The sequence below is a fragment of the Diadema antillarum genome, unplaced genomic scaffold (genome assembly GCF_040938485.1).
Source record: "Diadema antillarum isolate AM-2024a unplaced genomic scaffold, OU_Dant_1.0 seq00000713_RagTag, whole genome shotgun sequence".
Classification (NCBI taxonomy): domain Eukaryota; kingdom Metazoa; phylum Echinodermata; class Echinoidea; order Diadematoida; family Diadematidae; genus Diadema; species Diadema antillarum.
Genome location: NW_027271617.1, coordinates 472,501 through 486,746, shown reverse-complemented (window position 1 = coordinate 486,746; position 14,246 = coordinate 472,501). Strand labels below are relative to the sequence as shown.

The window sequence follows — 14,246 nt, the reverse complement described above, 5'->3', positions numbered from 1 at the left end:
TCGTCACTACCAAGGTCGCGCACGCGCGTGTTAAGATATACCATGTCCGTGCGGGATGCAGGAACAACTTGGTCCAAGCGTTGTCGTAAGTCGACTTACGCAGTTCTGCCTGATAAACATCGGAAAATTCATTTCGAATCTCGACTTACGCAGTTCTGCCAGATTAATCGCCCTCTCTCCTTAGGAATTTTGCCAAAATCACTTTCTAAAAATAACTTTCTGTACCGATTCACAACTTATTTTTTGGCCCACTTGAAAGAGCATGAGAAAAAACACACAAAACACTCAAAACCTGAAAATCGACCAAAATCGACTTAGGGAGTTCTGCCAGATTACGGCCGGATAGCAAAGACACCAAAGAGTAGAAGGACTGCTGCACCGCCCAACGTTATCTGCGATAATAGCTTAAAAGAAAAGACATTCACTATCAATTTGAATGTATATTTACATGTAAATATTACATATATATATATATATATATATATTTATATATATATATATATATATATATATATATATATATATAATTTTATGTCATAAGCATTTGTAAGTTCTTGTAATGTGCTTGCTTGTGATTGTATATATATATATGTTATATTATGTAAACTTGACGTATATATACACTCTCATTAGTGTATTTATTTTCTGTCCTCTCTGCCTCTATCATAGTCGTTATTATCTTCACTAATGTCTTGATCACCATTATTTTGTCCGATTTGTCCTCAGTCTTGATAAAGGGCAGAGCCCAAAAGCCTGAAGTTAAATCAAATTGTGAGGATTCAAAAGCAACGTCTACCGCTTCTTCTTTACTCTCGTTATATATATATATATATATATATATATATATATATATATATTTGATTTAAAACTCTCAGAGTTGCTTGTGCATGTCCATCTTGCTTTCATTTTCATTAACAGTTTTTTTTTTTGAATGAACTCGAACATGCCTTTTTTCATTATTCCTGCGAAATTTACCACATAAAATGTTTAAATGGACTATTTATGATACGAACATCTTGCTGGCCAAACTCTATTCGTTTTCATTTAAGGTATTAAAGGCATTAAGGCTGCTTAAACAAAAAGTCAGATAAAATAGGGGGTATTGTGATCTTTACTTTAAGAATATTAATTGTCATGTTACAGCTGGTGAAGTGTCTTGGGAAAGATTTTAAATTTCCTCTTATGGCAATGGTGTTAATTGAATTTCCTTTTTTGAAATGAGCAACTTAACCGTTTTGTGATCAAATTCTCATATTCTTTTTTTAATTCGCTCATTTTAGGTTGCCGAGATTACAGGAGTGGGGTTGCCTTGGCGTATGCATATTCACCTGCAATCTTTTAACGACGTTGCCCTCAGTCTTAGCTGGTAACTGAGAATGATTTGGGGGCATTGGTTCTTGAACGGTTGCCATCTTCAAGTCTTTTGCTGAAGAACACAGAAAAAAAAAACATGAATGAAGCATAATGAAGCACTAAAAAAGGAAACTGATATAGAAAATAAATAATTGCTTAAATCCAAGAGGTCGTGTGTGCGTGTGTGTTTTTGTGGGGGGGGGGGGGGACGGGTGTGTAGGATAAAAGGGGCATGAAAGCATGACAGTTTAAATGTATCAATATTACAAAAATAAGCACGCAAAATGTTCTCCGAGCATTATACTCACAAGGAATACACTGCACAGATACCAGTTAACAATTCTATTGAGATATTTGTCATTCTACTGTATAGAGCTATGTATCATTCTAGGCCAACTCACATTTCCTGAACACCTATTCATTGATTGCTTTAATTCTTTCTGTCCGAATGAGTCAAAATGTGCGCAAATTTTGCATACATACCCATGTTGAAGCAAATGAACGGGACACGACAAGGGCCTTAGTAGGTTTTCCGTTTTCCTATGGATCCGTATACCATACATAGATGACGTTGTATGATCTGAGGGTATGCAAGCTGCAGAAAGCAGTGACATTCTGCCGGGTTGCCCGAATTTGACCTGAAGGGTGAACTTTGCCCTCACAAATATTATGTTATTAATCTTACCCACATGTTCATCAAATAAACGCATACCTATTAAACAGAGAAAATATGATCCATGTGAATTCGACATTCGCGTGGATGGAGTGGTTTGAAATATGTATTGCGTATTGCATGTACTGCGTGTGTATGTGTGTGCGGGTACCCTTTAACTGACGCTCTTTACGGAGTTGTTCTGTTCATAAGGTTATCGAGTATTACAGGACAATTCAGTGTACATTAATGTATCTTTAGCCTACGTTGTAATAGTTTGTCATGTTGTTTAACGCTTATCAATTTCGTGCCACTAGCCCCCGCCACCCCACCCCCCCCCCCTTTCCAAAAAAAAAAAGGGGGGGGGGAATGAAACACTAAGTCTGAAAATGATTAACAAACCTGAAGTTTTGAGGCTGTTCAGAATTATTTCTTTATATTATTATTTTTTCATCATTTTTCTCTTTATGTTTGTTTTTCTGTCTATGCCTGTTTTGTCTCCCTTCTAGTAAGTATTATTCCTTCTGTTTATGCGTGACACATATTGTCGCCGAACATTCAATGGAGATGGAGCATCGGGGTGAATGGATCGAAGTGTAATGAAATACGTCCAAAGTCATGAGACCTGGGGACCGTTCCATGAAACTTTTTGTCAGTGATTTACACTGACAATTGTTAAAAGCTACTGAAATCTTTGCGTCTGATTGGCTGATAGCAAATTTGTCGGTAAAAACCTCCGACGAACTCATTGACGAAACACCCCCCTGTTCGAAGTGAGAAATAACGCAAGGGATTTTGATTCACAATTCATGATTTTGTCACGATAACGTCATAAAAATTAGAACTACATATGAAGGCGCGGTCAGACTGACTTCGCGATGTTTTGTCATCCGGTCACACTGGCAAAACTGAAGTATTGACTCTTTCGCCAGTGTGACCACGGCTATGATATGACCTCAACATGAAACATACATGCAGGTTTACTCAAGTTCAAGTTTAAGTTTGTAAAACTTTTATTTTCCATCTTTTTCATGTTGTAAATCACATACATAAGGTTGTACAAGGAAGGCAAAACCTCAAAAAAGCAGAGCTTGTGGTGAGCTGCCTTACAAAATACATTACGTCACAAACACATTTCTAAGAGTGTCTTTATGTTTCTTTGACTGATGCTGCTGCTTCAAATCTTAAATGTACTAGTGCAAGAAGAAATCTGAGCACTTTTTGTCACGTACTTATGAAGTAATTCCATAATTACACCATCGCATGAGACGGGGTGGCTGTGTGTAATAATGTCGAAATGAAAACGACGAGAAATTCAGATTAAATGCAATATGTATGTTTGCTTTTGGATGGTAAAGTTTCTGTGTTTTTACGAGGGTCACATAATTTTTTTTGGGTTTGTTGCTTTGTTTGTTGGATTTTAATTTTTTTTTTTTTTTTTTTGGGGGGGGGGGGGCTGGGGGTGGGGGATGGGGGTTCGTGACCTGTACGACGTGGAGAATGATGTCGTAACAATCATCGGGAAGATTGACATACCCTAGTCAGCTATCAGGTGTGATCATAAAATGACATTTTATTGTATTACGATATCTGGATCATACTGTTTATATTTAAAGGTCAGTCATGCAAAAGGGCTGTTAAGGAGTCGTGCATGGTTCTATTGTAACTTTAGAGTATTGACGAGATCCCATTGTCGTTAAAAGGGTCAAAAATATATCCGACACCCCTTTCGAGCCACACAGTATAATAAAGTTATGCAGTGCAAATATTACACAAAATATATAATAAAACAAACTTAGGATTGTCTCTACTCTCTGATGTGTTATGTCAGACATTTCATAATTGTATAGGATTGCGAACTTGACCCATGTGAAAATTGATTTTACAAGAGCTCTTGAAAGAAATGTAAGGAATGAATAGTGATTATCGACTTAAAAAAAAAACCAAACTTTTATATGCAATGTATAAGGGAGATCTTTGACTCATTTAGAACATGCCTGTAAGCTTGTAATAGGAAGTAAAGAATACAACACTAGCTCAATCTTATGATCGTACTTGTACTTGACAGTCCTATCATGAACAATATAGACAATTACTTCACTAACAAAGTGAAGGAAGATTGCCTGAAAATGAAAGCGAGAGCCCCGAAAGTACATTATCGTACATGCAAAAAAAAAGAAAAAGAAAAAAAGAGACAGTTTAACCACACACAAAGGACAAATACGGAAGGAATAACGAAAAAAAAACAACAACTTCAGGATAGGGAACAGGGCAAAGGGGGAGGAGGTAAAGCGATGCACGAGATACATCAAGATACCAAAGCCATGTTAACATATAAAAATGAAACAGAACATGGGACGATTGGGCTCTGGTAGTCTACACCCTCCAAGTAATGCTTCTATTCAGATTACTCATAATTAGTAATATTCGCATGTTTAAGTGTCTCACACATGTACACACTTTCAAGACACTTCTCGGAATTGGGTGGTAGAAGGCTTCACGGTGCACCACGTATTCTTTCTGGAGTAAGTGAGTGGCCCTGAAAAGGGCCTACCCAATCCCGACGTTTCGGCGAGCATGTTCTCGCCGTTCTCAAGGGAATTCCCTTGCTCTATTTCCTACCTCAGCTACATTGTTAATTTTTCAGTCCTTCACGTCCTTCAAACCTGAAATGGTTTTCAGTGGCCTTGTGATACTGATGATTCGCCAAACATCTGGAATTGGTGGCATATCTTACAACATTACTGTTTTATCTGTTTCCTAATAGGTATTCGTGCATTCCAAATTTTAGAGGGCAACAACAGCCAAACAGTTAGACACATACAAAACATTACAAAACCAGTGAAATGTAAAGACAAAAAACAAAGAAATGAATAGAAAATCATTAAGCCTCGTACACAATTAATGGCCATTCTTGAATAATATATCAAGCGTCTTTGACCTGTATAATAATCAATACACAAACACGTACAGACACACACTTCTTGTGAGCTGTTTTCGCTTTCCTTTGAATCATTTTTATTTTTAACGAGGAGATCAATTAAATAATTGATTTGTGGAAACTGTTACGACCAAAATCACTCTGAAAACGATCGCACAAAAGAAACAATCAACTGATGTTCAGGCGGTTTATTAACAGTGATATTGTGGGTACAGACTGCGGCCGTGATAAGGCAAAGGAACGTAACTCAAAATTTGGGCATTTTGAGTTATGAGCATATGGCTCCTAAATAAAATGTGCTCTTTTTAATGGTGAATGTCTCAATTCTCATATGTTTTCCATTTCAGAGATAAAAAGTGTATCTCACACACCTTTTTCACAACGTTGCCGTTTCCAGCTAGGCAAAACAACGTAAGCTGAGATACGTATAGAAATGACAAAGAAAGCATTTTCGCTGTTACGGCAAATGAACGTATCTTTACATACACTGTTTTTTCATGGTGGTTTCTCAAGAAAAAAGAAGGAAATTGCGACGCCAAAAGAACGTATGTCATCATACAGCGCTTTGCTGTATAAAATCAGGGCCATGCGCGCTACAGTCAGCACGGCAAAAGAACGTATGTCATCATACTGCGCTTTGCTGTATAAAATCAGGGCCATGCGCGCTACAGTCAGCACGGCAAAACAACGTATCAACATCGTGGCCATCACAACACACGCTACACTGCATATTAACTCTATGTGCAAGACATACGGCTACGTGCTGCAGATCCATTTCAGCCGCGGCAGTGAGTGTAGTGCCGCCGCTGATGCCGGGCCGCTTGCGACAACAGCTGCAGCAGTGCTGTAGCAGAGTACTGGTTGACTGGCAGGCAAGCTTTGCTGCAGTGTGAACTATGAAGTCATGCCAGTTGTTCTGTTTTGCAGTCATGGAATGGATATTCTCCTGACCAGTTAATGCTACCACAAAGAAAATCAGCGGTAACACCGGTAAGTTTTATTTTGTTTTTGTCAGGTCTAAGTTTGATCCAGCCCGACCAGACGCCGTGCGAAGTACGGCGATTGGGCTGTACATAGTGGACGACAGTACGCTATGCTAGTAGTAGGGTCCAGTACTTTCAATTATAGTTTTCACTAAGATTTAAGAAAACGATGAGTAAAAAACAAATAAACAAAAAAACACAGCAAGCTACGAAAATAAAGAGCGAACATAGATCTATGAGTATGACAGCCTTTCCTGTCGGTGGGCTTTGCAAAACGTGGCTCATTGGTGTGGTTGTGGTTATACTATTAAAGGACTATGTAAATGTAGGATACTTGTACTACTACTAGTGGTATAGTAGATCAAGTAGTGACTGTCAAAAGAAATTTACCTATGCGCAAAGGAAGTGGACCCCAATATACTGTTATGATCATCGACATTCGACTTGAGGTCTTCTACCTCAAATTCAGTTTTGTAAAGTAACAGCTTTATAGTAAACAGTAGACTCGACTTCAAGCAAATGACAATAAAGCTAGATACTGATGAATTCCATTTTAATAGTCTTTAGTGGCTACATGAACTGATGGCACACAATATGTTCTAATAATGACATTAACAGCATTACTTTGGCAAGAAAAGTAGGGATAAAATGGAATGTTTGGTCTACATCTTTGGTTAAACATAGGTAGTCTTAGATCTTGTTTGTTATTTCTTGAAAGGATGAAGAATGTGATTGTGGTGTTTTCATACATACAGGAATTTACTCACTTAAAATTAACCTAAAAAATAAGGTAATATTTAATGGTACTCTTTACCTGCTAACTACGGAGGCCTGATTTATTTTCTTTTTAATTCTTTGTGCAATTTTAGTCAGCTGTACATATTCTTTAAAACATTTTTTTTTTTCATTTCGATACGATATAATGCATTGTTGCCATGGTAGATCCTATACATGCTAATACGTTCCACCCCTCCCCCATAAAAATGTTGAGGGCAAAAGCTCATGGAATTCAAATATTTATCATCAAGTTAGATGGTTTTAAATACTATGTAAAGTTCAAATATTCAGACCCAATCGTCTACTTTAGGTGATATTAACATTCGTGTTGAACTTTTTGCTTGTCTCTCTTTTCAGTGTCCACACCAACCGCCAGCCTAGACCAGCACAGAAAAGGAATGCAGTGTATCAAGTACAATGAAAGGTACACGTTGAATAATCACCTATTAATTCATACAAAAAAGTATTAGGAGAAGGGGGCAGAAATTAATCCCACCTTTGTCATTATCACTAGCGACACAAGCCGGCATTTGGAAAAAAAAAAAATTAAACAAAAAGAAAAGAAGGCAGAATCCATGATGATGACTTTCTGATAATTTGAGAATACCACATTTCACAGTTCATTCCTTAGCGATAAAAAATAATAATATTAAATGAAAACTGATGAAATGGTAACCATATTCTGTCTCAAAACAAACACACAGCCGTGTGCATCCTCAAGGGGTATTTGTATGATGTTGAATAATAGATACTGTGAGTGTATTTCATTATTTGAAGAGTTTGTTTGCAAAATACGATAAGTCCATATTTGCTAAATGGAGATATTTGTGATTAAGGGTCAAGAAAAATAAAGAGAATAATACGAAATTGTTTGCTTCTTTTGACCACAACTTCAAAAATGTTCGATTTTATGGACTGACCAGTATATAATTTAAAAGATATCATATTGTACTTGATGAGAGAGACTGTAATTCAAAATCTTCAAAAACGGACTTATCGGTTTTGCGAACAAACTCTTCATAAATACTCATTCTCATATTCTTTGCTTTTTTAGGAGGGGGGGGGGGGGTCTGTGAGAGAGGATTTGTTACAAACAACCATGTCTAATGAAGAATCTAATCACATAACTAAAGCAGAATTGAAATTCACTAGCTTTCTTTTATGGAAAATACAGAGTGCCTCATTTTATTTTGTGTTAATTATTCTCTTGCGTTTTTTTTTTTCATTTTCCTGCAGTGGTCTACCGAGCAGTTCGAAAGCAGAGAAAGGAGCAACTATACAAATTTCAGAACAGCTCTGCACGCCCGTCAGAATCTCATGAAAGATGGAGTGGATTGTGCACTAGATCAGTCAACTTTAAAAGAAAAATAATAACACTCGGATTGTTTATATAGGATCAAGTAAATCTTTCACAGTTAAATTAAGAACTCGCAAAACTCAACTGTGAAATGTTAATGACTATTCTTACGTTATTAAGGCACAAGAAAGATTTCTTTTTTTATATTGATATGAAACTAAAGATTCTATTTCAAAAAAGAAAATATGATGAGGGCTTATTGCCCTTTGAAATGATGATTATCAACTTTAGGTAAAACTATCACTTGTTCATAGTAAATATTGTTGTAAATGCTTGCCCTCAAAATCAATATCATGTTGATTGAAACTTGTCAACATATTTCAGAAAACCAGGGAAATAGTAACCTTTATTTCCTGCATAATTTTGATTTATTTTGGGCCTAATCCCTCCGGGAGCTCTCAGACAACGCAGATGTATTGCAGCACAGCAAATCACTGTTGTGATAAGACGTTTATTGAAATGTGTTTAAAGTGAATACTGTTGCAAATTCTCCCTTCGTTTCAGCTGCCTGATAATTGTTCTTTACCCAAGTATTTACTTCTTACTACACTTGATCTTCAACAACAGTAAGGATTAAAAATACATTGTGTGCTATTCATAATTTGTAATTTGTAGATGTTCTGATCTTCCAAGGTAAAAATTGATGCGAAGGTCTGATATGGTAATATATAACTAAGTATAACTAATCTCCAGAAAAAAAAAAATGTTCTGTTCTATTGAAATTGAAAATTTTGCTCCCATGGTTCTGTTCAACTGTGGTACGTAATGATAAAGGCTACTTTACTCGGGAAGTAAATTACATTTTTTTTCTATTTCTGTTACCATCATGATAATGTTTATAGTTACTGCTGATTTGCTTTCAATGTGATAAAAGCATAATGGCATATCAAACTCTATCTTAGATTGTAAGAAGAAAGCGTAGATACCTATTTCATATTTTTAAGACTTGCAAATAATCGAATGATTTCTGTAATGCTGTTGTCTTTGAGAAACAGATGTACACACATGTTTTCCCCTATAAACCTTTAAGAAAATGTAAATCAGTCTCTGCATCTACGTTTGTCATGTCTATCTCAAAGTTATTCAACTGAGAGAATGTTTGCACCTCTGACAAGTCTGAGATGTGTGTGTGTGTTTTGTACTTGCTTGGTTGTGTGTGTGCGTGTGTGTGTGTGTGTGTGTGTGGTCAAGTTACACCTAAAAACATTAAAACCTGGATTCATACTTACCTGATAAATCATTGTTATTATTGTTGTTGTTCAAAGAATTGAGGCATTTTAACCTTCCGGATACAATTCATGCAATCAACCAAACATCAACAACTTATAACGATAAACAAAGTACTTAATATTATTCTGTCTGTTCAAATCCTTTCATCTCAATGGAAATCGTTAAATAAATCAAAGAAAAGATAGAAATTAAAACAGGAGTCTCAATATTAACACATGCGTGTATGTGTCTTTGAAACCAAGTGTATGTGCAGATGTCTATACAATTCTTTTTTATACCCATTTCATTTTAGTTTTTTTTTCCAGTTCCCATACAGTCATAATAGTTGCCACTCATGCATTTTCATACTAAAAAATATACATATTTCAAGTTCATCTTAATTGTAGCACATGGCATAAGAAGTGTAATGAAATCCATTTTCAGACTTTACCCAAACTCGTACTTTAGTTGTCAATATTAATCCAAATCCATGCTTTTGTTAAAACAACATGAATGATAAACCACATATAATTATGCTCCCAATGAAAAAAATCTTGCATCAAGAGATAAAAAACATACACTTAAAGATAATGAAAAAGAATGGACATCTCAATAAACTATAAACTGTGTATGCAAATGAAGTAAAACAAAAATATACGGTAATTGGTAGATAACAACTAATTACATTTTAGTACATACTCGGTAAGTTTTAAAAAAAAAACGAAAATGTTCAATTGCATCGATCATTTTGCAAGCTAACGTGTTTTACTATTCCTTATGTATATCTAAAAACACATAACGGGACTTTTATCATCCAGTTAACAAAATTGTCAAAGTAAATAAATCATAGAGATTGTTGCCATAGAGTTGGGATACGTCATTCTGCCTAATTACATTGATGAAAGGGTTGAGGCGCAGATATTTGTAAGTCAAGATACGTTGTTTTGGCATACTGAAGTGGCTTCGCGGGAGAATGCTTACGCGCCGTAAGTCAGGATACGTTCTTTTGCCTAATTGATATGTTGCCGCGTGAGGATTCTCGCACAACGTAAGTAAGGATACGCTCTTTTGGCAAACTAGAATTACTCATCAGCACAGTGCTGTGATTCGGTAAAATGCTGTATCTATTCTAAACATGGCAATTACTCTAAAACGGGAAGTCCGATTTTACTGAAATTTTCCCGAGATATTCTTTATTAATGCCTAAGAAACTTCGCTGCTTCAAAAGTGTTTTGCTCCTATGACGGAAAAATGGGAATCAATTGAATTTTCAAAGTCGTTTTTCTCAGAACATGATATTCTGAGTTACGTTGTTTTGCCTTATTACGGCCGACTGGTAATCGGCGTCACATCAGTACAACAATGATCAATAGAAACAATTACAAATCGGTAATGGAATCACTTACATGCATCCAAATCTTAAGTCACAAAGTCGATTCAGTTCCCAGATACGATGTTCGATGCACAGATGAATGATCCACGATGCACCGATGAATGATATCTCTGACGTAAATCCAGAGGCACAAGTTACAGTAGTCCGCGTTATAAATCCAGGGTATATGTCCACAATAGATCCACGGTATAATGTTCACAGTGAAATGTGCAGAATCCAACGTTATGACGACCACGTCCAGTCGATGCGTCGAATGATGATTCAGCCAGTAATATCTCGCTAGGAATCCAGTCCGTCACAGCTTTGTCGTAACAATGTCCGTTGACATTAAAATATAGAGTCTATCTCCAATGTAGGCAAATTAATTATCTGCAGGCCAAATGTCTCCCAGGCCTTATCTCCACAAACATAACAGGTCAGCAGGTAACACAGGACTGACTATAATAATAACAAGTCGCTTCAGAGCCAGAAGTGACGTAACTCTCAGAGCAACGGCGTAGCCAGGATTTCATCTCGGGGGGGGGGGGGGGGGCGGTTAGTCTGCGAGGGAGCGAAGCGACCGAGCCCGAGCGAGCGGAGCGAGCGAGGGGGGGGGGGGGGGGGGTGTGGGAGGGGGTGTCCCACGGTAAGAACTTTTTGCGTTTTGATGTTGCAAATGGTGCAATTTGATGTATGTTTTTGCGTGTTTTAATGAGTTGAAACAGTCCCACTTGTTTAAGGTTGCAGTATATTTTAGTGTACATTATTATTGAACAATTTGCCTATAAAATGGTATCATTTAAATAATCTTCTTGTATTAATTCTTACACTGAATATCATGAACGCTGTCTGTTCAGTAATCAAACAGAAAAAGCATGCACACGAGGGTGTAGATATAGGGGCATATCCCCTCCCACACGAACGTGATTTTGCGTTTTCAGACCTGAAATTCAGCGATCTGGTGCAAATATTTGGTGCAATACTTTTTCATCGAAGTGTTAAAATCACGGAATTTAGCTCTTATTCCGAATGTGCACCATCTGTGTGTATGTATAAAGTCTAGTGAGGTAGAGCTTAGGGGAATGGGGATTTCCCCTCCCGCTCGTGGAGCTTTTGCGTTTTTAGAATTGAAATAAAGCGATCTGGGTATAGCCACAGTCTACTTCTATGCATGGCGGAAGGGGGGGGGGGGGGCGGGCGAGCAAGGAGAAGGCATGGGCGAGTGTTATCTCCACCCTTCCCTTCCGATGGAGCTTTTGCCTTTTTAAGGTTGAAATTGAGATATCTCGTATACGCATATTAATTGATGGAATCAACATTTGGGAAATCACACACACACACACACACACAAAAAACTGATGGGGGGGGGGGGGGAGACTGAGGGAGGAAAGGGTCGATTACAAGGGAAACTCCCCTTGCTTATACATGAGGGAACCTTGAGTTTTCGGAATATAAGTGATAAGTCTTGTGCACTCAGAATTATTCATAGTTTTTGTGCAAATCTAAAAAGTGTACTAAGCTAGGGAAAGAGGCACAGAGGGGGAGGGTTTGGGAGGGGGTATCCCCCTCCAAGCACGAGAGATTTTGCATATTTTGAATTGAAATTCAACAATCTGTTGCACACTTTGAGTGAAATATTAAAAAAAAATATCTTATTTGATGAAAGGTTGCAAAGGAGACCCGCTTCATGTGCATGCATACAGTATACACGCATTTTTTTTTCCGCCTCCCAAATCCCCGGTCCAAATCTTAGGGGGGGGGGGGGGGGCGACCGCCCCCATCGCCCCCCCCCCCCCCCCCCCCCTGGCTGCGCCGGTGTCTCAGAGCAGAGGTGTTGGGTACTCTGCCTACTGCAGAATTTCTCTGGCTTATATACTATCCATTCACCCCCTTCTAGCACATTCTGTAACTCTCTCCAACCTGGGGCCACACACCTGAACATACTAGCAAGTCCAAGTTCCAGGAATCCTGGATGACTCACTGCATAACATCATTGCCAAAATTAACTACCAATCACATTTGGCTACAGGGACAGTGCCTCACTCAGCTAAATATTTCCTAGAACATTCTGGAATGGGTGAAATCATTCTAGATTGAGTGAGTTATAATGTATTTCCTGTTACATGCATGTACTGTATATAGCTACATTGTATACCACCTAGAAAATTATCCACTGATCTGGTCAGCCTGTATGTACTATATGTATACCACATAGAATGTTCTCCATTAATCTGGTCCACCTGTGTACATACACATTAAAACAACCATGCATATAGTACATCATACATGTACATAACTACTAGTGTGTACATTTGTGACAAAACAAATACTACATAGAGGGTGCTGAGTTGATATAGTCTGGAATAAAGCTGTTTGAACGTCTGTGAACTTTGACAACTTACTGATTTGATTACTTGGCCTTTCATGGACGAACCGTCTTGAGAACATCAATACAGACGATAATAATGTCTTATTATATTATTGATGATATAATTTTCACAAAAAAATGAGTTAAATAACATGTGGTTTCTATTTTACCATAATGACTTTGTTGGAAATGAAGGGGACTGTTGCTAAAAGAAAGTCTTGTAGTTTGCTTTTCCTCATTATGACAACTTATTACTGATCCAAAAATAGAACGTCAAATTGCCTAAGTTCTGGTTCTCGCAATAAACATTTAATCTGCTTTTTTTCTTAGGGCAAGAATTCATGATTATCAGGAGTCCCATGTAAATTATCATCTAGATCGGGTATGATGGCACCTCCAGATTTGTTTGGACAAATCTAGTCGCAGGGTGTTCTTTCATCAGTCTGCCCCTCGGATTCAATACCGGCAGGGTAGGCGGGGGGAGGCTCAATTTTCTGGTTGGCTTGCTTTGTCGAAGACACAGTATTGCTGCTACCAAAAGTGTACCGGCAGAATAGTGTGAGCGTTGGCTATTTTTTTTTTTTTTAAACAGAGAGAGAGAGAGAGAGAGAGAGAGAAAAGTGAAGTAGTTACCACTCTTAGGGCTATATAAGTCAAAATTACTTACATGGATATTGAAGATTTAATAGGGAGAAAGAAGGGAAGAAAAAAAAAACTTTGTTTGGTAAATGAACATGAAAACGGATTTGCTTTCATTTTGTTTTGTTTTTTCACGTCTCATGAGATTAAGCGCTTATAATGATATTCTTATTGCTATGAAAAGTCATATTGATGATGCATTATTTACTTATGTTGTATTAAAATACTTACGTGTGTGCACGAAATCTATAATATATATATATATATATATATATATATACATATATATATATATATATATATATATATATATACATATCTATATATATATATGTGACTCTGCACCTCAAAACAAACAAAAAGTCGCCAGACATGAATTTTAAGTTAAGACCATATTCTGAAAGAGCAGACTTTAAGCTTTAAAATGATGTATAACTCAAATCAAATGGACTCTCCTAACCTATCTAAATATTGGAAAGAAAGCACAAACTCAGGAAAAGTGTGAACTGAGAAAAGAGGCTCTGAAGTACAGTGTCTATTCAAGCGCTTAATCTTTACCAAACCGTGATGGCTGTGCGATGAATGGGACAAAAAA

General features: G+C 37.2%; 1 long non-coding RNA gene across 1 annotated transcript; it reads right to left on the bottom strand.

Moving 5' to 3' along the window:
* Positions 1-340: 340 nt before the first annotated feature.
* On the bottom strand, positions 341-1,949 carry LOC139737902 (uncharacterized). Its single transcript, XR_011711407.1, has 3 exons — positions 1,837-1,949; positions 1,329-1,426; positions 341-404 (listed from the first exon to the last, which is right to left on the bottom strand). It is a non-coding gene; the product is annotated as an uncharacterized lncRNA (long non-coding RNA).
* Positions 1,950-14,246: the final 12,297 nt, after the last annotated feature.